General features: G+C 32.8%; 1 protein-coding gene across 1 annotated transcript in view; it reads left to right on the forward strand.

Annotated features, from left to right (window-relative positions):
• The window catches only part of LOC148176236 (uncharacterized), a 124,387-nt gene that overhangs the window by 13,060 nt on the left and 86,499 nt on the right, over positions 1-24,828 (forward strand). The window contains exon 2 of the mRNA XM_088033676.1: positions 14,582-14,637. The gene's annotated coding sequence lies outside the window, so the exon portion shown is untranslated. The remainder of the gene's footprint in view (positions 1-14,581; positions 14,638-24,828) is intronic.

Genomic DNA, 24,828 nt, shown 5'->3' on the forward strand with positions numbered 1-24,828 from the left:
TACGAGTCACCGAAATGAAATAGTTTTCCCATTTCCTCTCCAGTCGGCAATTTTCCTGCAAAAACTCGTCCTCCTTAACCGTTCCATCGCTAATCTGTCTCGTCGCCGGCATGAAATCGTCCGTAACGGCTGTTTTACCGTTCTTTATTCTGTGTGCATGAGAACAGAATGTTGAAATTCTCAAAAGTGGGACAGGCAAGCGCGTTTCTAGCCTCGGCCATTGCCTTTGCCACAACGGAGAGTCGGGCGCCGACACAAGGTTGACTTTCGACTCGCCTGATATGAAACGTATTGACTTTTCGTGTAATTGGCAGAAAATCATCCACCTGTTCGCGGGCACCCCCAGTTCGCGCTTTTACCCCTATCGATTATTCGTCTGGGCTACCCCGTATTTATCCACGGACCTCCCCCTTGCATTATGCAACCCTAGACTGTGCGATGTATTATATAGCTGACAAAGCGTTCGAAAATGGATAGATTTTTGTTGCATTATTCTCCGTAAGGTTTTGTAACGTGATTTCCGAGGAGCGTGAAGAGAAAATTGATTTTTTTTGTGAGACGACGCCATCTTGACAGCTTGTGGTGGGATTTTTGTTTGTTTTTTGGTTCTAAAGACTGCTGGAACGGAAAATGTGAGGGCGGAAAGTGACGCGGAACAACGACAGGCCGCGATATTGGAAACAATTTCACGTTAATTGTCAATTACTTCCGAGTAATTATAAAAAACAAATAAAATTTTCGGGCGAAGCAACACGATCTGTGATTGATAGCAACTCCGAAAGCATAATTAGTGAGCGAAGCGAGCTCTGTGTCTTTAAAATAAGATTTGCATACGCCGGTCTTCGGCGAGCGAAGCGAGCTAAAAACTTTCCCGCTCTTTTAGAGGCTTCAAGCTGTTTTTCAGAAGCGAGGGAAGCGAGCTATAATTTTTATAACAAGTCTTGCTTGCAAGAACAGCACCGAGTGTCTTAAGCGAGGAAAACTTCTCCGCTCTTTAAGAGATTTGAAACTGTTTTCCAGAATGTCTTTAGTGAGGGAAGCCAGCTCTGTTCATGTTTTGCTTGTATTTGTCTTTGGCAACCGAAGCGAGCTACAATTTCTATAAAAAGTCCACCGTTTCCAAGAGCTCCGCCTGTTTTGAGCGAGCGAAGCGAGCTGTAACTCCTATAAGTAGGCTTCCTCTTCTAAGAGCTCCGCGTGTTTTAAGTGAGCGAAGCCAGCTGTAATTGCTCGCTTGTAAGAGCGGCCCTGAGCATCTTAAGCGAGCGAAGCGAGCTATAACGTGCAAAATCTCACCGCGCTTTAAGGGACTTCAAACTTTTTTTATAGAATGTATTCAGCGAGAAAAGCGAGTTGCGTTCACGAGTCTTACTTCTATCTGTCTTGGGCAAGCGAAGCGAGCTATAATTTCTATAAGAAGTCTCCTGGTTCTACACCCTACTCGTCTAGGGGTTGAAAACCGTTTTCTAGAATGTCTTTAGCTCCTTAATTTCCTCGATTCTTGAGCGAGCGAAGGGAGCTACAATTTCTGCGAAAAACACGAAAAATAGGAAAAGAAGGATATCTTTGGCGAACGAAGCGGGCTATTTCGACATCATAAGCCTATTTTTCGGCGAGCGAAGCGAGCTATAACTTATATAAGAAATTCGCCGTTTTTAATAGCGCTGCCGACTATTTAAGCGATAGAAACGAGCTATGAGCAAAATCTGTCTCGCTTCTCAAGTCCCACGATTTCAAAAGGGCCTTAAAGTGTCTTGAGCAAGCGAAGTGAGCTATAATTCCAGCGAAACATTCGGAATGCGCTGTTTTAAGCGAGCGAAGCGAGCTATAAACAAAATTTCTCTCGCTTCTTACGTCCCTCGATTTCAAGACTGTCCCAAAGTGTCTTGAGCGAGTGAAGTGAGCCATCATTCCAGCGAAACGTCCAGAATGTTAGTGGCGAACAAAGCGAGCTTTGTACATGCAATAATTCTTTTTTTCCAGCAGGCGAAGCGGGCTATGAACAAAATCTCGCTGTGTTTATCAAAATGTCTTTAACGAGCCCTTATTTTAAGAGAAAGCGAATCGAGCTTTATTTCGGCAGCATCTTTCTCTGGATTCCAAGAGTGTCTCAGAGTCTCTTAAGCGAGCGAACCGAGCTATGTGCTAGCAGCAAGTCTGATACTATATAGGGCGCTTTAAACTGTTTTGAGCGGCTATAGATTATTGCTTATTATAACATATTCATCTTAAGTTTTAAAGATCACGTGACAACTAAAATAACGATCAAACTTCTTATGTATAACGTCTGAATTTGGTGCAAGCACATCAAACTTACGTAATATTAATATTATTTGTTGTTGTTATCAACGTTCAAATTACAATCAACGATTAATCTAAACGTTAGAGTGTCAAACGTGGTAACGCAATCCTGCAACGTTTAATTAAAATGACGTTTAAGCTTGAATTTAAACTTTCCAACGTTGTAATTTCGATGAGTTCTGATACAAGCTTGAAATAACGTTCAAAATTTCTATAACAATAAAACTAAACACTTCGTTACATTGGTACATTATAAAAGTTTGAACATTGTTTTCGATGTCACGGATAACAAGTTTGGCGGAAAATGATTTGTCGTTATCAACGTTCAAAACGGCAATAAACGATTAATTTAAACGTTATTAGGGAGCCAAATGCAACTAACAGTACAAATCGTTGTTTCATTGCATTCCGTTATTCAGCTTTTGTTAATAACACGGTTGATTCGATAAACGTTTAAATTATCCACAACGTTGTACCTAATTTTGGTAACGTTTAAATTTGTAATGAATTCAATGAACTTTAGTTTGGTTACAAGCATAAATTTTAAACGAAATAACTAATCGTTTAAACTTTTTATAAGGTACCAAACACTCCATGACTTTGCTACGTTACAAAAGTTTGAACGTTAATTTTGTAGTCACAGGTGGCGAGTGTAGTGGAAAATAACGTTCAAAACGTCAATTAACGATTAATTTAAACGTTGATCCAAATAACGTTTAAACATGAAATGTTGCGATTTTCTTCTTATAACAGACATTTTTGTTTCGATCAACGTTTAAAATACAGTCAAATCTGGTTATAACGAACACTATAACGAAACAAAATAACGTTCAAATTTTCGTTTTTTATACTTAACTACAATTAGTTTTATAATTTTAGTTGAATTATTTGTTTGACAATGAAATGGCATACCTTTGACCACTCCCGCATTTATTCAACAGTGCAATTCTGCTGTAATCAAACTTCACTAAATTTCACTTATGTTTTAATTAAAATTAATTCAGCTTTGTTGTTGATTTCCCGCGTCGAAATAATAACGTCCATTAAACTCCATTCCAATTTCATTAAATTTTCCGCGTGTTTTTGGCAATGGACGTCGAAATCCCAAACTTTCAAACTCTTCACAAGAAGAAACGCAGTAAACCAACAACAATCGTGAAAAAAATCAGGTCAATGAATGAATGCCGATTCATTCCGTCGTCACACGTGGAAAATACGCAATCCACGCATTTGTGCGTTATAAAACATTCCACGAACAGGTGTACCAACCATCTAAACCACAGCACACTATTTTCGTCGCGCGCTATAAATAAACCGATCTCTTGCAGCGAACAGAGAGGAAAAAATTTCACTATAAAAACGGTGAATAACACGCGAAAATTCATGTCGGAATTAAACTCCTCGAAATGAGGGATTTATGAAACCGACAAATGGGGAGATGGGGGATGATGAAGCTAACGAAATTGGATGGAAGTTTTGGGGGTGAGTTTGGAGGGGATGAAACAATATACAAATTTAGTACGGCGTACTTTTTAATAACGATTACGAAGCTCGGGGAAAAACTGGAGGGATCGATTTGGTCGCCAGATTTTGCTTTAGAATTGTTTTATGAGATGTGTGTAGAATTGTAAATATGTGGTTTTTATTCGGGGGCGACGAGGGGGAGAATTGATAGGAAAATTTTATCTTGCAATTGCATTTTATCTTGCAAATGTACCAAAATGCAATTAATTATGAATTTAATTTCATAAGGGAATCAACCAATTTTGGTGATAGGATTTTTAAAAGCTTTTAGGTATACCTACATATTTAATTAACTGTGAAATTGCGCGGGTTGTCGATATTCTATAAAAACTGTAAAATACGAATTTGGTGAAAAGACATTTCAAAAATTTGTTGGTATGTTACAACTGCACATGTTTGTTGTTTCGCTTAATTTCATGTAGGTAATTTGAAATTTGAGAATAATTTTCAATTTTTGAAAAAAAATTGTTAAAGAAAGTGGTAGTGCGGGTGTCGATTCACTTAATTTCATTCGAATTCGAATTTTTAACTGAGTTTCACTTAATTTCACTTATTGAAATTACAAAATGAATTAAACAATTTTTGGATTTTGTCACAATTTTACATTATTTTGAGACTTTCATTAGAATATGTTCGAAATTTGTAATTTTTGAAATGCTTACATTTGGATCCGTTTGATTTCAGTTCTTTTTTTTTATTGCATTTTACATAATTTGACTTTTCCATCAAAATCTGCATTGAATAGGTACCTAAGTCACTTTAAATTGAATTTTGAATCTACTTATTGTACAGCTGATTGCGTACCGTTTCATGTTTTACTTAATATCACTTACTTATATTAGATTATTGAATTATTGTTCCAGCTTAAGAATTTTTTTCCCAGAGATTCAGTTTAGGGATTGCGATATTTCACCTAGATTTACTTTCACTTAATTGATCGGGGCTCTAAGATTGTTTCACTTAATTTCACTAAATTTATTCATATTACAAATCTGGACTAAAAATCGCTCTTATGATTACTAATTTCATCAATTTGGTACAATTTGGTGTTTAGTACCAAATTAGTGAAATTATTTAGTAGTTAGTTAGTACCTAGTATTTATTGTTATTTCACTTAATTTAACAAAAATTGGAGTTCTTGAGAACCTTTTAATTTTCTATTTGATTTTAGTTACGTATTTCACTAATTCATGTGCTAACTATATGATTTCACTAATTGCACTAATTTCGTTTAAACGTGCCATTTAAAGATGATCAAAATAACAAAAGATGCATTATCATTTCACACAATATCTGAAAAAGTGTGAAACTTTTGGAGTTTTTTTCAATTTCATTTAAATATTTCATTATCGAATGTGCAAATTTTAGTTTTACTAAAATTTAATTTCATTAAGATTTATTAAAAGTTGAATTGAATAGTACATTTCGTAATGTATTGTTATTTCACTTAATTTTTAAATTTTGTAGAATTATTTTACTATATTTCAGTAATTAATGTGCTAATTTAATTTAACTATCTCAGAAATGTCTCATTTTTACTAATTTCAACTTCATATTAATTTGTAAATCTTGTAACTTTTTTTCACTTAATTATACAAAACTTGTAGTAATTTAGAGAGCTAATTTATTTTTAAAAAATGCTACTAAAAAATGAACATAATTGTGGCAGAAATGACTCTATTTTACTAATTTCACTAATTTAGTTATTAAACGATGAACAAAATTAAATAAATGATGTATGCAATCAAAGAATTTATTGTTATTTCACTTAATTTTACAATAATTGTGCTAGTTTTGGAAAATTTATGTATTTTTTATTGATTTTACTTACATATTTTACTAATTTTTAATGGAATTAAATTTTAGTTTTAGTGATATTGCTCTGTTATTTTACATTATTTCAGAAATAGTTTTGGAGATTTTTCAATTTCAATTTTACTAATTAGTGTACTAATTTATTCTGCTGTTTCAGAAATGTCTCATTTTTACTAATTTCACTAACTTTGTCAAAAGATAGTATTGAAACATAAAGATTGAATAAATAACGAATTTACGTATTTATTATTTTCCTTAATTTTAGAAAAATAGTGGTATAGTTTTGGAGAATCTTTCAATTTTACTTACATATTTCACTAATTAATGTGTTAATTAATTTTAATGGGCCACAAATTTCTACTATTTGTCTAATTAATAATGTTATTATAAACGATGAACAAAATTCAATAAATAACCAGTAAGAGTTTTTATTGTTATTTCACTTAATTTCACAAAAATTCTGATAGTTTAGACAACTTATTTATTTTTAATCGAGTTTATTTAAATATTTCACTAATTTTAATGTGCTAATTTTATTATATTTACAGAAATATCTCAATTTCACTAATTATTTCACAAATTTTGCTAAAGTTGTTTACAAATTGAATAAATCTACTAAACAGTCTGGGTATTTTTTGTTATTTTACTTAATTTTTGGAAATTCTTTTAATTTTCTTTTTTATTTTACGTACATTTCACTAATTAACGTTCGAATTTTATTGAATTATCGCAAAAGATTTTACAGGCCCGCTCATGAAAACCATTTTTGCATCCGAACATGGAAATTGGACTAAATGAAGTAGATTAGCTAATTTATAGCTTCCAATAAAGTGAAATGTAGCATCCATAACTCGATATTAGATAAATTATTATCAGTCAATAGTAGAATTTAAGTGAAGTTGCATGGAACCACTGCAAGCAAAGAACTCGCTCGATGAATCCACAAAATTTCGAAAAAGTGAAATTTGGTTTGAAAGCGACAAGAACAACTTAATTCCATGACGACGTCTTAAATGCAATCAATGATATCACGCCTTGAACTTTGCGCTATAAATAAAAATGAGTGACATTGGCTGCATTCATAATAATCGTTAAATCAAACGATTCGTCTTTGGTCTTAATTAGCTCCATTCTTCGGAGATTTATTTCATAGGTGTGCCTCCCACATCATCCCACATCGCCGCCGATTTGGAACCACCGCCAATTAGACAAATTTTAATCACAGCTCGTCCATCTTCGACTTTCTAAAGCAAACTTTCACTCTCGTTGGTTTCGTTTTCTGACAGGTCTTACCTTGAAGCACTTAACCTTGAGCTGGGCCCATATGGTAGAGAAAACCCCATCGGATCGACGCGGAAAACAATCATAACTGCGACCTCCCGCAGACTTTGCATTTTGAGTTTCTTCAGTTTTCGCGTTCGATCACCGTAATGACTTGCAGACGTGTCGATCTTTAGCGTCGTCGCCTCCGGCTGTGAACCGTCCGATCGTATTTATTTTATACCGGGAATTATCGTCCATCTGCAACAAGAAACCGAGTGAAGAGATGAAAGTTGACCACAATCTCTCTTGGATATTCCAGAGACGTTCGGCTCGAGGCGATCCATAACTGCAAACGTCGCTTGTTCCACTTCGGAGCTACAATAGCATGATAATGACTCATTGCATTTCATTATCATAAATCAACGGAGGTACCAACGAACGTGGTTCTTCATCGATGTTGGTGGTTCTTTAATTTTGATTTAGTTGGTATTGAAATGCTCGTTGAGAGGAAATCGTTGGCATTCCTGTGAGGTTTGTAACGAACAGGGAGGTCTGCGGATTTAACCGTCATTTATAACCATCTTTTATGTAAATTGATATAAATAATAATCTAATAACGATCATTTTAAACCGACCGGAAATTGATCGTTGAGTCGTTATTATTCGTTATAAATTATGCAACTCTCCGCATTACCTCGTAATTATTATCAAATTGAACTATGTAATACAATAACGATCATACATACTTTTAAGCTGGAATTATCGTTATGATTATCGTTTTATGACTTCTGTTAAGTATAATCATAACTTCACATAACTATGTAATCTCTTTGATTTACTTATTTGGAAGTGTGGGAGGCTGTCACAGTTAATTCCGTTATTTTATTAATATCACTGAATCAGATGAACGTGAAAAAACTTCAAGTTGCTTAACGAAAGTCATAAACGTAAAGTATTGTAATTTCGGATCATTAACCATCACAGCTATACTTTCACATTCGAAGTGCACAGTTAAATTAAATTATACGCGATTATTTACAGTCGAGGAATGTCATTTCTTGGTTCAAAAAAGGTTATGGCAGAAATCGTGTAATTTGCTTTTAGAGTTGAACTTTTGTGTAGCAGATTCCAATAGATTGGAGTTGGATAGTTTGACGATCATACGATCGATTTTTTATTTCGTTATTTCGAACATTTCGCTTTGAGATTTTTATACGAAATCATCGACGATCGACGTGATGAGCAGTAGATAAATTAATCGTCAATGATATCATTAGATCTATTGGAGTATCTATTAATTCTTATTGGTGATAATACATTATTGTCGATGGTCGATAACTGATTGTTAAAGATATTACAAGATCTACTAAGATATAAATTTACATTAGTTGATCATACAATATCATCGATCGTCGACAATTTATTGTCAAAAAAAAGTGGAATCGACTGGGATAATAAATCACATTAGATGAATATACAGTATTATTGATCGTCCATGGAATTGCGAGATCGACCTGGATAGAAATTTACATTACATGATAATGTATTATCAATTTTTATTGATCGTCCGATAACTGATCGTAAATCAAGATCGACTGGAATGTAAATCCATATTACATTATTTACGATCGCCAAAAAAATTACGAGATCGACTGGGATTTAAATTTACATTACGTGATCATCGATTACGTTGATCGTCAATAACTAACTAATACTCAAAGACAGTTTGAGATCGTCAGAGAAATTATGGTATCGACTGAGATATAAATTTACATTAAATGATCATTGATATATTAATCGTCAATGCAACTGCAGGATCGATTAGAATATCAATTTATATTAGACGATCGATCATACCTTGTGATCGACTAAGTTTTTCTAATGCCATGAAGTCGTCAAAATTTTTTAGTAAGTAAGAACTATGATTGTTGCCATGATCGACGTTTGATTTTAACCAATCGACGTTTGGTTTTTATGATACATTTTTCATTTGATCTTTCGTATTTTGTAAAGTGCGATTTTTATTGTGATCGTCTTCTAGTGACTATTATTATTTTTTATTGTGCATTTAAGGCAAGACAATAAATGATCGACTGGGATATCAATTCCCATAAGTTGATAACTTATCATCAATGAAATTACGAGATCGATTGGAATATCAATTCACATTACATGATTATAAATTCTGATCGATGGTCGATAACTGATTGACAATAAAATTACGAGATCTACTAGGATATAAATTTACATTAGATGATCATACAATATCATCGATCCTGAAAGAAATTGCGAGATCGCTTGGGATATAAATTTATATTTTGATGGTTTTACATTATCATCGATCGTAAAAGAAATGGCGAGATCGAGTGAGAAATAAATTCAGATTAGATGATCATTCACTATCATCGATCGTCGACAATTAATTGCCAAAAAAAGTGGGATCGACTGGGAAATAAATTATATTAGATGAATATACAGTATTATTGATCGTCCAGGGAATTGCTAGATCGACCGGGATAGAAATTTACATTACGTGATTATGTATTATCAATTATCGTTGATATATTACATTATCTACGATCGCCAAAAAAATCGATTACGTTGATCGTCGATAACTAACTGATCGTCAAAGACAGTTCGAGATCGACTGGGATATAAATTCATACTTGATGATCATCTATTGTCATCGATCGTCGATAACTCATCGGCACAGAAATTGTGGTATCGACTGAGATAGAAATTTACATTAGATGCATTATCATCAATCGTCAATGAAACTGCGGGATCGATTAAAATATCAATAGTGTGATAATACATAACTGATCCTTACTTTGGATTATCATTAGATCTATACGGAAATTGAGGATTTTAAGTTCGAATTGGAAATATTATAAGCTTGTGATGATCGACGTTTGGTTTTTATGATATATTTTGCATTTGATCTTTCGTATTTTAAAGAGTACGATTTTTATTGTGATCGTATTCTTGTGACTATTATAATTTTTTATTGTGCATTTAAGGCAAGACAATAAATGATCGACTGGGATATCCATTCACAAGATGATCATACAGTATCATCGATCGTCAATAAGTGATCAAAGAAATTGTGAGTTTGCCTGGAATATCTAATTATATTAGACGATCGATCATACATTGTGATTATGACAGTTTTTTTTTGTTTAGGTGATCGTCATGTAGTCATTGCCATCGAAATTTTCTACAAGACATATTTTATATGAGTCATGAATCTTTGATCGTTGCATGATCGATGTTTGATTTTAATCATATATTAGTCATTACACAAGAAATGTGATAGTAGATAACTGATCGTTAGAAAATCGACGTTTGGTTTGGCTCTCTTGTCACCTTTTTATCATTTCTTTATTGTGATAATAAATGATCATCAAAAGTTGAAGCAACCGTGAACTAGTTTGATGATCGTCTTTTTAGGTTTTAGATGATCGTTATTCGGTGTCAAGTGGTTTTTTACATTATTCCGAGATCCGTTGTCTTTTAGACGGTCGTTACAATGTTTTTTCGGTTTGATCACCACAACAGCTAGTAATGATCGTCATAAAAGTTAGAAGATCGTTAAATTAAACTTCTAATGTCACTTAAGGTTAGATGATGGTTACATTATCGTAATTTTCTTTACTTTTGGATACAATATTGCGATGATTTTACGGTTGTTTCATGATCGTCTGTAAGGTTAAATGATCGTCAGGTTATCATTATTTCTTTAGTGTACGTATAACACTTACGCTAATTATCCTTAGTGTAATATCAACAAAAACTTGAGCTAATGATCGTTAAAGTTTATATTATCATTAAATCAATGCGTACAAATGGTAACAACGTAGTAACGCAGTTACAATGTTACTGTACGATAAACGATGTGGAAACGCCCGCTAATACATACTTTCGTTATCGTTATTTCACGCTATTTAGTTTTATTTAGCAGTACTAAATCGTCGCTGAGTTGTTTTTTATATCTTTATTTAATGTTAATTATGCGCCAACACTTCGACCAAAGCGTAGTTTTACGAGTTTGAAAGTTTTATTTTGATTAACGAGACAATTTTATAAAACGTTTCATTCAACTTTGAGTCGAAGATAACGATGATTTTATGCATTTCGAACGATCATCGACTCAATTCTGTTCATATACAGGGTGGTTAACGATGGATTACCGGTATACCAAAAGTGCCGTAATTATAAAGTTGCTGGCACCTCGAATTAGCCAAAAGTTCGGATTATACAAGTCTGTATTACTATCTAATATTTTATTCGGTTTACAGGGGTTTTCGGGTTTATAGGAGGTTCGGACTAATGGATCACTCTGTACGATCGACCGAGCGTTGGAACTTTTTTAAGAACGTTTGAAATTTTCCAAATCTTTATTTCTGGCGGTGTTGTCGCCGCCGACTTGTCTGCCAAAAAACTGGTTTATTTTTAACCGTTTTCTCGCCGAAAATTCCTGCGAGATGAAGCGAGCTCGTATTTTATTAATACACGTTTTACGTTTCGTTTTTTGAATAAATAACAGCCCATTCGGATCACAGGAATGGAATTAATAAATTCGGACGATTTCCCCGGATTGTTTTTTAATTGAAATAAATTTAGTTGTAATATAAAACATCACGCAACCATCATCGATTATCGTTCAAATTCCGACATCATTAGAAAGTGTGTTCACACTTGTAATCGCTGCGATAAAATCGTTCCTGAAGATAACCATCTCCGATCCGAAACACTTGAAGCGCTCCATACGTTTTATTAATGTATGAGACGAAATTATTACAGAGGCGGAGATTTCCGGGCGGAAATGACTTTGTTAAAGTTCAAATGTTATGGTTACATTTGCCCGCAAACTCGCGAAGATTTATTCGTAATGTAATAATAAACAAGAGCGCATCGAGATAAATTTTGGTGGCAGGTTTTACGGCGGCGGCGGCGGCGGTTAAAGCTACATTCAAGTGGGGAGCCGCCATGTTAAAAAACAAAATTATCACATGACAATGTACAATTACATCTCGATTAGGTTGGCGCTGTCTTTTTCTTACTGCGGCCGTAAAAGTGCCTAGTAGCGTCCGATAATGTAAAATTGGACTATTTTTGCCCGCTTTAATGAGTTTGCTTGTCGCGCATACGTTTTCCATTCATGAGTTCCAATAGTAATGCTATTTTCATTGGTTTAAATGTAGATTAACATCTCGGATGGTTGCACATCTGCATTCGATACGGTAATGGAATGTTTTCATTTTGTTGAATGCCATAGTTGCGGAGTTTAATTGAAATTTGAAAAAGTAAATATCGACGGATGACTTAATTGGTTTCTGCGGGCGGCGGCGGCTCGGTGGCGGCCGGAACTGCTTAAATGTGGAAGATGGCAACAGTTTGGTTGCTACGTCTTGTTGACTTTGTTTTGTTTGACATTTCGGAACTGTGTTACCACAGCAACGCCTTGCAACCGGACTTCTAGTAGACTTTGATTTTTCGCCGAGTTTGACGTTCCAGAACTCTCATCGGTTTAACCTCAAACTATTAAAGGTGACAGACAGGGCTGCCAATAGTTGCGATGCGTCAGTAGTACATTTTTTCTGCACCGGATTTTTCATTGGCGCCAAGTTTAAAATGCAACGGTATGATTTAAATTTATATAATGTTCAAGGTCATACAACTGTCATTGACGCCAAGGCCTTATAACAATTTCTTTAAGGATCAAGAAAACTCTTGAAAAAATCTGAAAATCTTAAAGTATTTTTAATCATCTGAGGAAAAAGATTCTTATTAGATTTCTAAGGGATTTTTGGAGCGCTGAATGATTTCCAAGAAACTTAGCAACCCCAATCAAACTGATGCTACCTTAGCAACAGCGCCAACGCAATTTTGCGCCACTGACTTGAAATCGGGCCCTAAAACAGTTTCTTGGTTTTATAGGGTCTTTTAGGATCTTCAATGATTTTTAGGATTCTGTAAGTCTTGTAAATTTTTCGAGAATTTATAAGAAAATTCGAAGATTTTTAAACGTCTCTAAGGATTACAAGAATATTCTTTGACTTCTAAGGACCTCACGGAATCTTTAAGGAACTCCAAGAAGGAGAAACTTGACTATGGTTTTTCAGTCAGAGTAGAGAGTTTTGCAATTTTAAAATATTGGTGCGCCACTGGTCAACTCTTGAAGAGTAAACTGGATTATACTGAATCTTGCACTTGACGTCGCGTCTTTCTGAGCAAACTTGTATTGCACGATTGGAGTTTAGATAGTCCGAAGCGCTAGGTCAAAAATGGTTGATTTCTACGTGACAGCATTCTCTAGAAATTTGGAAGTGTTTTAAGAGGATCTTTAAATCTAAATCTAATTTTTTGGAAACGTTTGTAAGAATCTCTTAAGGCCTCTAAGGATTTAAGGTTGACTTAAAAATTTGCAAGAATACATATCAATTTGAAGGCCCCCTAAAGATGTTCTTAAGTGTTCATCTGAATGTTCCGAAGAGTACAAGGATCTTCAAGAATCTCTAAGGATTTCCAAAGACTGTTAAAGATTTCTAGGGATTTCTAAGGGTCTTTAGAAATCGCTGAAAGTCTTCAAAGGGTCTCTATCAATTTTTAAAGATTTAAGAGAATTTCTAATTTTGCAAAATATAAATAATAATCTTCAAGAATCTGTAAAAGTTTTGAGAAAATTTAAGAACATTCAAAACTTTTTAAATATTTCTTTGATTAATCATTGGAATTCTAAAATTTCTAAATATTACAAATGACGTAACAGAGCACCAATCACCGAGCTACTACAAACATTGGGCTGTAAAAAAATAATTATTGTGATCTTGTCGTTATTACATTGAATGTGTCATTCTAGAACTGTCACTGTAGGTTTAACCTCAATCTGTCAACGTCGCACTTTGAAACGACAGACAGTGGCACCAACTGAATATTATTTCGAATGATTCTACCGGGTGGTCCACAATGATTTTATTCGATGTTTTTCTCAAAAACTGCAAACGCTCATATATCATTTTTTGCATATTTCAAATCAGATAAATCTGCAATTAAAATTTCAAAATTATTAGTTTGTACTTTGATAATATTAAAGTTTTAATTAAAGATTTATTTATTTTAAATAAACAAAAAATATTATTCCTTTGTTATTTTTTGTAAAATGAAAATTAACATTTTTTTCCTCTTGTGAACTCAATCCGGGGACATACTGTAGATCGACGTAAAATTAATTACATATTTCTTGTATTGTTACTATTCCAAAGCATGCTTAGAAAATTGGTAAAAATTAAAATAAACATTAAAATATAATTTTTTCAAAAATTTTCTTTATTATGGTCAAAAAATACAGCGTAGCGTGTTCCTTTTATTTCCAAAATCTCAAACTTCCATCATGTGTAGTTTTTGAGGAAAATGTCGATTAAGTTCATGGTGGACCACCCTGTATTATCAATTTGTTGCCTGCACGATAATAAAAGTTAACACGGCGCAACGAGCACAAGTCCCATTTTTAGTCACCGACATTGAAAACTTGATAACCACCCAAGATAGCATAACCTCGTTAACTTAAAAATAGTCGCATTGATTACAATAAAAACAGTTTCTCATCAAATCAATCGCCGGCGGCGTCGCCGCCCCACATTCGATCCTCGTTCTAATTTTTCTTTTCCTGTTTCAGGATTGAATGGACGATCTACTGACTCAACTTAATTACTTCGGCCCAGTTTTTTAAAGGTGAGTGTGATGATAATACTGATCGTCAGCAATTTCCATAGTAAAGTCAGTGGTAATCGATTAGCAGAAAAAACGATTAGATTTTGCGAGATGTCTGTAATAAAGTAAGTGTCTAGACGCGTATTAAAATGTTGAAAGATCGACGATAAAGAAGTCGTCCGTACGTGTCTACAGATACGAAACAGATGTCTTCCGGTGTTTGCCAAATCTTTATAAACGAACGAGTTTTTAGATGAACTTGATGAAAATCGAGGTGGTGATAATGGTGGGTTGAGAGTGAAAATATTAGTTTTAATGTATGATGGATAATTTTCAGGTTTTAATGTAAATAGACACGCAGATAGTTACGTGCGATAATTTGGTGTTTTGGAGCGGAAAATGTGCTTTATTTAGGCTCGTACGAGATGAGTGATAATCCTGAAAGGGAATTGTTAACATCAAATAACACGGAAAACAATTTATCTTTGCTATTATTATCAAAAGTATTTTATTTCCGCATAGAGAAATCTAACAATGATAGATAGTCGTATCAAACTGATAATGAAAGTGATAATGACAAAATATTGGCGATAGTATTATCTATCAATTATAAGATTTATAATATTTAAATGTATTGATAATTTCTCTTGAAATAGGATAGGTGTATAATTGATTCTGCCTTGGAATAAATTATAATGATTGAATTGATAAGTTGAAAACAGAATGAAATTTATCAAATCTAGTCATTATCAAAATGAGGTGTTGCAAATTTGGAAAAACTATCGTTACTTGTCATTTCTAAATTTAGAATAACTAATATCAATTGATATTGACTTCAAAAAGAGTCATCAAATCTAGTTGTTATCTTTATTAAATATTAGAATGTATATCATTCATTGATAATGAGAATGACTTAGAGTCGTTAAAGATCAAGCGAGACTATTAAGTATAAAATAAAAGATCACTGTCAAATTCAAATTGCAAATTATTTATTTTTATTAATAATAATTTTACAGAAAAAGAAAAAATTGACTCCAAAGGATACTGACTTAATCGTTTTCAAAATGAGGTGTTTTAACTAATAATTAATATCAATTGATGAGTTAAGAGTGTCGCAAAATGTATTAAAACATATCCTTAATTTTATTATCATCAATTTGAATGCATATTATCAATTGAGATTGAGGATGACTTACAATGGTTAAAGCAATACACTGCGAAACTATTACAAATAAAAAGTCATTACTTATGAAATTGATAAAATAATAATTTGATATTGTTAAAATGATAAATTAATAGATAAGTAATCTATAAATTGGTCAAAAACTGAAATATTGAAAGCAGAATACAGAAAACGAAAAGATTTGCTGTTCTTGACAAGAAAATGACTTGGCAATAAAATGAAAACGTAAAGTAATAACTTAAATATTAAATGATTGATTGATTGATATCACAGATCAAGACAGAGTACTTTGAAGTTTTTTAATCTTGTCATTATCAATATCAGGTGCTTGAAAATTGCTGTTGTAAATTTGTCAAAATTGTCATAAATAAAAGAGGTTTCGTTGATTGCAAATTATGGTAACTACTATCAATTGATATTGACTCCAGTAAGAGTGACATAAAATGTATCAAATCTAGTTCTTCTCGTTATTGTTGTAAATTTTGTAACTGTAAATTATCAATTAAAAATGAGTATGATTTACAGTGGTTAAAGCAATAGATTTCAAAACTATTGCAACTAAAATAAATAATAATAATAATTTAATATTGTTAGACTGATAAATTAATTTATTTAATTTTATTATTTATTATTTAATTAATTATTTATTTAAGTAATTTATAAATTGCTAGAAAAGTGAAATACGTTGATTTATACCTATTGAAAATGACTCACAGAGTGAAAGAGAACTTATTCAATGTAATCATCAAAATAAGGTGTTTTACATTAATTTAATGTCGTAAATCTGACCAAATAACTACCGTAATCAAAAGTGCCTTGTCATGACTAAATCAAGGTTATAAGTGAATTGATATTGATCCTAGAAATAGTGACATAAAAAGGAGCAAATGCAATCATTATCCATATTATTGTTAATTTGAAAGTTTTTGACAATCATCGATTGATAATGACTGACAATTGATAAAACAGTACACTGCAAAATAAGCCTAAACTATTATAAATAGTCAGTTATATCAAATCGAAGTAACTAACTATTTGATATCAAATCAGGATATTTGTCATCATTTGATGTTGTTAATCTATCAGTTGATTTTATAATCAAAATTTGACCAATTTTTAGCAAGGGAACGAAACGTGTGATAATTGTTAATTAATTGTCTAATTATCGAATGATAAGTAAGTTTGTCATTGTCAGAATTATCACTTACGGCTAAATAAATATAAATTTTTGACACAATTTTTGCTTGTTTTCCAAACCAAACGATAACTTATCGGGTGTGGGAGTCACAAAATAATTTTTTGATAATTTAAAATTTAAAATGTCTTACAATGGGAACATAATATTGTTGTTTCAAGACCTGTAAATTTATTAATTTACAAACTAATAAAGTTTGATGATTTGATAAAAGTTAACTGCACTTGGAACAATACTAATTGCGGTCGTGCGATAATCGCAACAATACTAACGAGTGGCCCTCGGAAGTCGACGGGCCTCAGAGTTCGGTGGACCTTGCAAACTAGTCTTTCTGTGGCCTCTTTTCTTTTGGTGACGCAAACTGTATGTAGGTGTACGAAATGAAGAAACCAAATCAAAACCAAATGTCGTGTATACAAGCCGCCCCGATAAATGCCACCGGTGATTCACCCGTTTTAAGCTAAGTGATCTGTTCCACTTGCTCTAAACGTTTATGAAGCCGAGCTAAATCGCTTGTAGTGGTTTATTTTTGGACTCACTTCAAGCTCGTTTTCTTCGAGAGGTTTGTGATGCCTTTTTCACGCGTCGTTTCTCGGTTAAATGACGGTTTGGGATTAATTGTGCCACGCCAAGAAGCCGAGGAAAATTATCGATGCGAAAACGACAGTTGTTCTAAATAAAGGACGTTTCGAAAATAGCAGACGAACGATGGCTCCTCGCCCAGAATTTATGACGCAAAAGTGTGTCGATTGTAAACTTGACCGGTGAAAACGACAAGTCTATAAACCATAACCTGTCTAATTCGTTGAAATCAACAGCTAACGAGTTTTCCATCGAGCGTTATTTTTCTTCGATTTACAGTCTATTTATAACCGGCCGCTAAATATACCGCGCCTTATTGAATTTCCAAACAAAACTTATCGCGTGTCAATTGTCGACGACAATTACGTTAGTCTTGGATGAACAAAGCGATAATTAAATCTCAGCATCAAGGTCTCCGGGTTTTTATACGCGCATGTTTTCTTTCAATATTTTTAGAGGTTCCAAGAGCAACGAACCTATTAGCGTTGGTATCCGAAAACCGACGAAATCCATTGAAAAGGCTTTTCTCGCCAATCCGAGAGGATTTTTTTTTAATCCGTCAGCTACTTAAAAAGAACAAGTAATCCTCTCGACACTGGTTCTGCATAATCGCTGCAAAGGTCAAGAACGCGACGAGATTGCAAGGATATGCATTTAGTTCAAAGTCGGGTGTTGGTGGAATTAATGTGGCGGAATGGACTAATCCAGACATATTACACATAAATTATCGACTCATGATTTGTAATTGCTTGGGATAATGATAATTGATAGATACTATCAAACCTTCAGGTAACAATATTGTATGCATTGATATTTGAACTTTGGCCCTCCGCAGCAGGTCTAATACCAACCTGGTTTGTTAATCGTTGATTTTTTCAGTTTTTACGTTATTTATTTTACTCCCCGGCGTTCCTACATGAGCCCGAAATGCAGCTTTAAAGAAAGCACTTTAGGAGTTTAGGGCCCCGCGACAAAGTTGTGGAACCCGGACCTGCGCATTATTTGTTACGCCACTGGTTGATACTTTTAGATTTTCGAGTTTAGGTCCTCTCAGACCCACAGTTCTGATTTTGAGATTTCAAGGGATCAGTTTTTTTTATTTCAAGGTACTTTTAGTTTATGAATTTTATATTGTTTGGTTCCGTTTCTTTCAAATTGTGGATGCTCCGAATTTTGTTTTTGATTTTTGGACCTTCTCGGATTTTTTATCTTACTCGGATTCTTTCGATTTCTGTAAGTATCTTTACAACACAATTTTTCTGGATTCTAGCTTTAAACTTTTTGGTTTTTAGTTTTGGTTTCATAGTTGTAAAAATATGCAGTTGCTAATTTTGAAATTTGGAATTTTATTATCACAGAACTTTTGAAATCTTTAGAGCGTTAGCACCATCATTATTATGCTCTTCTTTTCAGTTTTCAAGTTTTGCAAAATTTTCAGATTTCAATTTTTAGTTTCTTAGATTCTTAGCTTCATTCACAATATGTTTCAGATCTTTCAGATCCATACATTAAGATATCTCAAAATTTTCAGATTTTAGCAACTTTTTGATTGTTTCTTGCTAAAGATACGTGGTTTATGCCACCGTTTTTCTCGCATTTTTCGAAAACAAAAATTTTGATGCAAACGATGAAAAAACTTTTTTGACTACCTCTAGTAAACTAGTTTTCCGTGCTGAAATTTGGCCAAATAGATTTAAATAACTATAAGACATGAAATGTTGTTTTTGACCTGAAAAAGTTCCTTGAAAATCACCCGAAAAAGACCCCCTGAAAACTTATTTCGATGAATATCTAGTTCATTTGTGAAGCAAACTTGGTTTTTGGGACTCATTTTACGCAGAATTTCACGCCGAATCCAAATTCGTGCTTACAATTCCGGAACATCAACAAATAACTGAGTTTTGGCCAATTAAAATTTCGGGTTGTCGCCAGAGGGCCAAAATTTTGAAGATCCGGAAATTTTGATGCTTTTTTAATAATAATATAATAAATACTTAATATTTTCCAAATTATGCAAAAAAATATGGGTGCCAATTTAAAATAAGAAAGTTGAATATCGCTCAAAAGATACTAAGACATTTACAAAAATTCTAAATTCATTAATCTATAGTAAATTAAAAACCATTTAATTTTTTTTTTAATTTTTGAAATCAGTTCATAAATAAAAATTCTACAACGCCTGCCGTCTTTAAAAAATTACCCTGTATAATAAATTATTATACCTATGTATTTTGAAAACTACGTCAGATAGAGAGCTACGATTTTTGCTATATTTTTTTTAATTTGGTTTATTAAGAATCCGCTCACAGGTATCCAAAATTTGATGGTTGTTTTTTTTTGAAAAAATTTTTTTGGCCCAAACGATGAAAAAAATCGTGTTTTTTTTTATTTTTTGACCGCCTCTCGTAAACTGTTTGTCTTGCAGATTTGAAATTTGGTCAGATAATAGATTTTGAGCTGCTCTTTCCATTGGTATAAAAGTAAAAGGCATTAAACATTGTTTTCGCCCTGAATAAAATCTTGAATATCACTCCAAAAAAGACCTTCTGAAAACAAATCTCGGTCAATATCTAGTTTATTATTGCGAAAATTCTCTTTATTGGGGCTCATTTTACACGGAATTTCACGTTGAATCCAAATTCTAGAACATCAAACAAATAACTGAGGTGTGGCTAATCAAAATGTCGAGTTGTCGCCAGAGCGCCGAAATTTTGGAGGTCCGAAAATTTCGATGTTCCATAAAAAATATTTCGGAAACTAAGACAGATGCCGTTTTTACCGTCTTTTTCTCGCATTTTATTTGCTCTCAGGCATCAATTTTTTTTTGCAAAAAAAAATTCCGGCTCAAACTATAAAATAAAATGTTTTGTTTTGTTTTTTTGACCCCTTCTCGAACTGCTTGTCTTACCGCTCTGAAATTTAGCCAGATGATAGCTTTGAAGTGCTCTTTTAATTGGTATATGACTCATGGACATTAAATGATGTTTTCGCTTTGAAAAAGTTTTTTGAATATGATTTCAAAAAGACCTTCTAAAAGCCTATTTCGGTCAATATCTAGTTCATTTTTGAGGCAAACTAACTCATTTTACGCGTAATTTCACGCAGAATCCAAATCCGTTCTCAAAATTTTGTAACCTCAACAAATAACGGAAGTAAGCCAATGAATTTCGGTTGTCGCCAGAGCGTCAAAATTTTGGAGGCTGGAAATTTCCGTGCCTCATATCTCGGAAATTAAGACAGATAGAGAGATGCGGTTTTCGCCATCGTTTTTTTCGCATTTCATGTGCTAAGAATCCGCTCGCAGGTATCCAAAATTCGATGGTCGAAAAAATAATTGACTCAAACGATGGGAAAAAAAACATGATTTTTTATTTTTTTTTGACCGCCTTGATGATAGATTTCGACCTGTTCTTTCGATTGGTATAACTTGGGGGCATTTTCGCTCAAAAAAAGTTTCTTGAATCTCACCCAAAAACGACTCATAATTTTTTCTTAAAGTTGGTAGAACTGTCAATGTCAAATATTCAACTTTCAAAGCAATTTGTGTCACTTTCCCGCCCGTCATTCCCAAAAAGAATCAAGTGAGCGCGCCTTCGAACTCGCTACTCGCCCTCACCATGGTCCGTTTTCCCGCCCCCCGCAAAGGTCGTCGCCCCTCCCCAGCACATGTTCCCTCGCCACGCACGTCACTGCAATGTCGCACGCCGAAATTCCGGATACCATTGTTTCGGCGTGTTCCGGATATCGGAATAGCCGATGCGCACGCGCGCCACTGTCTCTCGTCCCGGTAATGTTTACCTTGACAACACGCTACGCCGCCGCCACCTCTGGCTCTGCTGCATTCGGAGGTCACCGCCCGGTTCCAATTTAGAACGGATCGCTCTTCGTTTTGCCTGTCAGATAATGTTGAGTCGGTTGTTATCGAAGTAGGCACAGTTAAGTCGCGTTCACAGGTTGTCTTTGATGTTTCTTTTGTTTCGAGCGCGATCGTTTTTTTTTTTTTGCCAACTTGACGGAGAGAGGGTACCCGTTATTTTTTATCGCCGCCTTGTATAATGTGGGAATCATGTCTAATTTATAACGTTGTAAATGTTGCCGAGATATAAATTATGAAGGCGGCGGGATTTCGCCGTTTTGGGAGTTGTTTGTTGCATTTATGCAGCTTTCGATATTTTTCTTCGTCATCGGGTATTAATTATTCACAGGAACGAACGAGAAGTGGAATTTGTTAAAGCTGCTTTGGAAACTACATTCTGAAAAGTTTACAAAGCGGTGCGGCTAGCGTTAACTTTACCGTTAAACTTTACAAATCAACCGCGCGGATTTTTGAACAAATGAGCGCCTACTTAACTCATTACCGCCCAGTGTCCTATATATAGAATTGTCTGTTCTGTACGTTTTAATTTTTACTATAAACTACTGCCTTTTGACTTTGTATTAACATTAAAACTACCAAAATCACTTTAAAAAAATTGTTTATATCTTGAAAAATTTTGATTCGTTTAATATAAAAATTTCTAAAATCTGTTTCGTTTGTTGTAGAAGCTTGTTATTAGGCACGATTAATAAACATGTCAAAAATTGTATCCTCACTAAATTTCAGTAGTGTACCATTAAAACTACCAAAGTTATAAAAAACATTTTTTTAAAACTTCAAAAATTTGGGTCCGTTTAAAATAAAAATTTCTAAAAATTGCCTCATTTTCTCTAGAATTTTTTAATTAGGTTTGGTTAATAAGCATGTCAAAAGTACCAACTTCACCAAATTTCATTAAAATAACTTTAAAACTATCAAAATTACTTTAAAAAAATATTTAAACTTTCAAAAATTTTGGTTGGTTCAGAATAAAAATTTCTAAAATTTGTCTCGTTTGCTCTAGAATTGTGTAATAGAGCACGATTAATAAACATGCCAAAAGTACCAATCTTACCAAATTTTATTAATATAGCATTAAAACTACAAAATTACTTAAAAAAATATTTAATTTTTCAAAATTGTTGGTACGATCAAAATAAAAATTTCTAAATTTGTCTCGTTTGCTCTAGAAGTTTGTAATTTGGTACGATTAATAAACATGTCAAAAGTACCAACCTCACCAAATTTCATTAATGTAGCTTTAAAACTATCAAAATTACATTAAAAAAATATTTAAATTTGCAAACATTTGGGTTGGTTTAAAATAAAAATTTCTAAAATTTGTCTCGTTTGCTCTACAATTTCGTAATTGGGTATGGTTTATTAAAATTTCAATAGTAGCAACCTTACCAAATTTTATTAGTGTAGCAATAAAAGTATCAAAATTACGTAATAAAATATAGAAATCTTTAAAAATTTGGATTTGTTTAGAATAAAATTTTCTAAAATTTGTTTCTTTTGCTCTGCAATTTTGTAATTGGGTAGGCTTAATAAACATGTCAAAAGTATCAACCTTACCAAATTTCATTAATGTAACTTTAAAACTACTAAAATTACTTAAAAGCAATGTTTCAATTTCCAAAAATTGGGATTCGTTCAAAATAAACATTTCTTAAGTTTGTTTCGTTTGCTCTACAATTTTGTAATTGGGTACTCTTAATAAACATGTCAAAAATACCAACTTTACCAAATTTCGTTAGTATAGCATTAAAACTACCAAAATTACTTGAAAAAATATCTAAATTGTTAAAAATTTGGGTTCGTTAAAAATTAAAATTTCTAAAATTTACCTCCTTTGCTCTAGAATTTTGTAATTGGATACTGTTATTAAACTTGTCAAAAATTGTGACCTTACTAAATTTTATTAGTGTAACAGTAAAAGTATCAAAATTACGTAAAAAAAAAATTAAATCTTCAAAAATTTGTGTTCGTTGAGAATAAAAATTTCTAAAATTTGTCTCGTTTGCTGTAGAATTGTGTTAATAGGCACGATTAATATTTATGTCAAAAGTACCTATCCTACCAAATTTCGTTTCAGTAACGTCAAAATTACCAGAATTACAATTTTTTAAAAATTTCAAAACTCCTCTTTTGTGAAATTTTTGTACACCCATTTTTTTGACGTTTTAGCCAGCACCAAAAAAAGCAAATTGCAATGAATATAAACATATTTGCATAAAAGATTAATTTTGATAACCCCTGTCATCTTAGATAGACGTGGACATAAACAGAGATTTTTTCAAGCAAATCGTTGTTTCAGTTTTTAGCAAAAGAAAATTGAAAAAACTCGGTTTTTAGTGCATTTGTCACTTCACCGTATTTAATTTGTTTGCTGTAAAATGTTAAACTGAATATACAGTATGTCACCGGATTAAGTTCACAAGAGGAAAAAAACGTTATTTTTCATTTTACAAAAAATAACAAAGGAATAATATTTTTGTTTAATTTGAAATAAATAAATCTTTAATTAAAACTTTAATATTATCAAGCTGTGTTCTTGAAATAAAAAAAAAACAAAAAATAACGAATAACTTTTTTTATTTTTAATTTTTTATAAAATGTCGAAGGAATGAAATTTGTTCCTTAACTCAAACCAATTTCCACTATTTAATTGACCCATTACCTGTTTTAGCACATAGTTCAATTCTAACTCGTAATTCTTTAAGACTGTTTCGAATTTTCTCAATTATTGTTACGGATGCAATTGCATTTTTTTCTAATTTTTTAATACTTACACATTATTGGTTAAATTTTTTTTTAATCTTTAACGCATTATTTTACGATTGCAAAATTTAATAAATAAAAATAATGAAAAAAATTATTTGAAGAGTACAAACTAATAATTCTGAAATTTTAATTGCAGATTTATCTGTTTTGAAATAAGGAAAAAATATTATTCCCTTGTAATTTTTTTGTAAAATGGAAAATAACTTTTTTTTCCCTCTTGTGAACTCAATCCGGGGCCATACTGTATATAGGACAGCTTAGAAAAAATAGAAGACTAACATTTTTTTTCAAAATTTTTATGTAGGATCACTCAGGTATCTATAGTAAACCTCATATGTAAAATTTATAAAAAAAAAAATATTATTTCTGGTAGCGGGCGTTAATGGGTTAAGTTTAAGATTACTTAATTTTTGTATCCACGATGAAATGTCATAGCACACTTGAACTTGAACCACAACGACTAATTAAGTCAGGCTAAAAGTGTCAAAAATACACGCGGCGCTGCCAACGTAGTTCGAAATTAAAAGCCTACTAAAGAGCGATTTTCTCCAATCTTTTTTGTTTTCGCCCTCTAAAAATGGGAATTAACGACATCATAACATTTTGCAT

Source organism: Gnatocerus cornutus, chromosome 4, assembly GCF_029298725.1.
Source record: "Gnatocerus cornutus isolate USDA-ARS CGAHR chromosome 4, icGnaCorn1.1, whole genome shotgun sequence".
Classification (NCBI taxonomy): Eukaryota; Metazoa; Arthropoda; class Insecta; order Coleoptera; family Tenebrionidae; genus Gnatocerus; species Gnatocerus cornutus.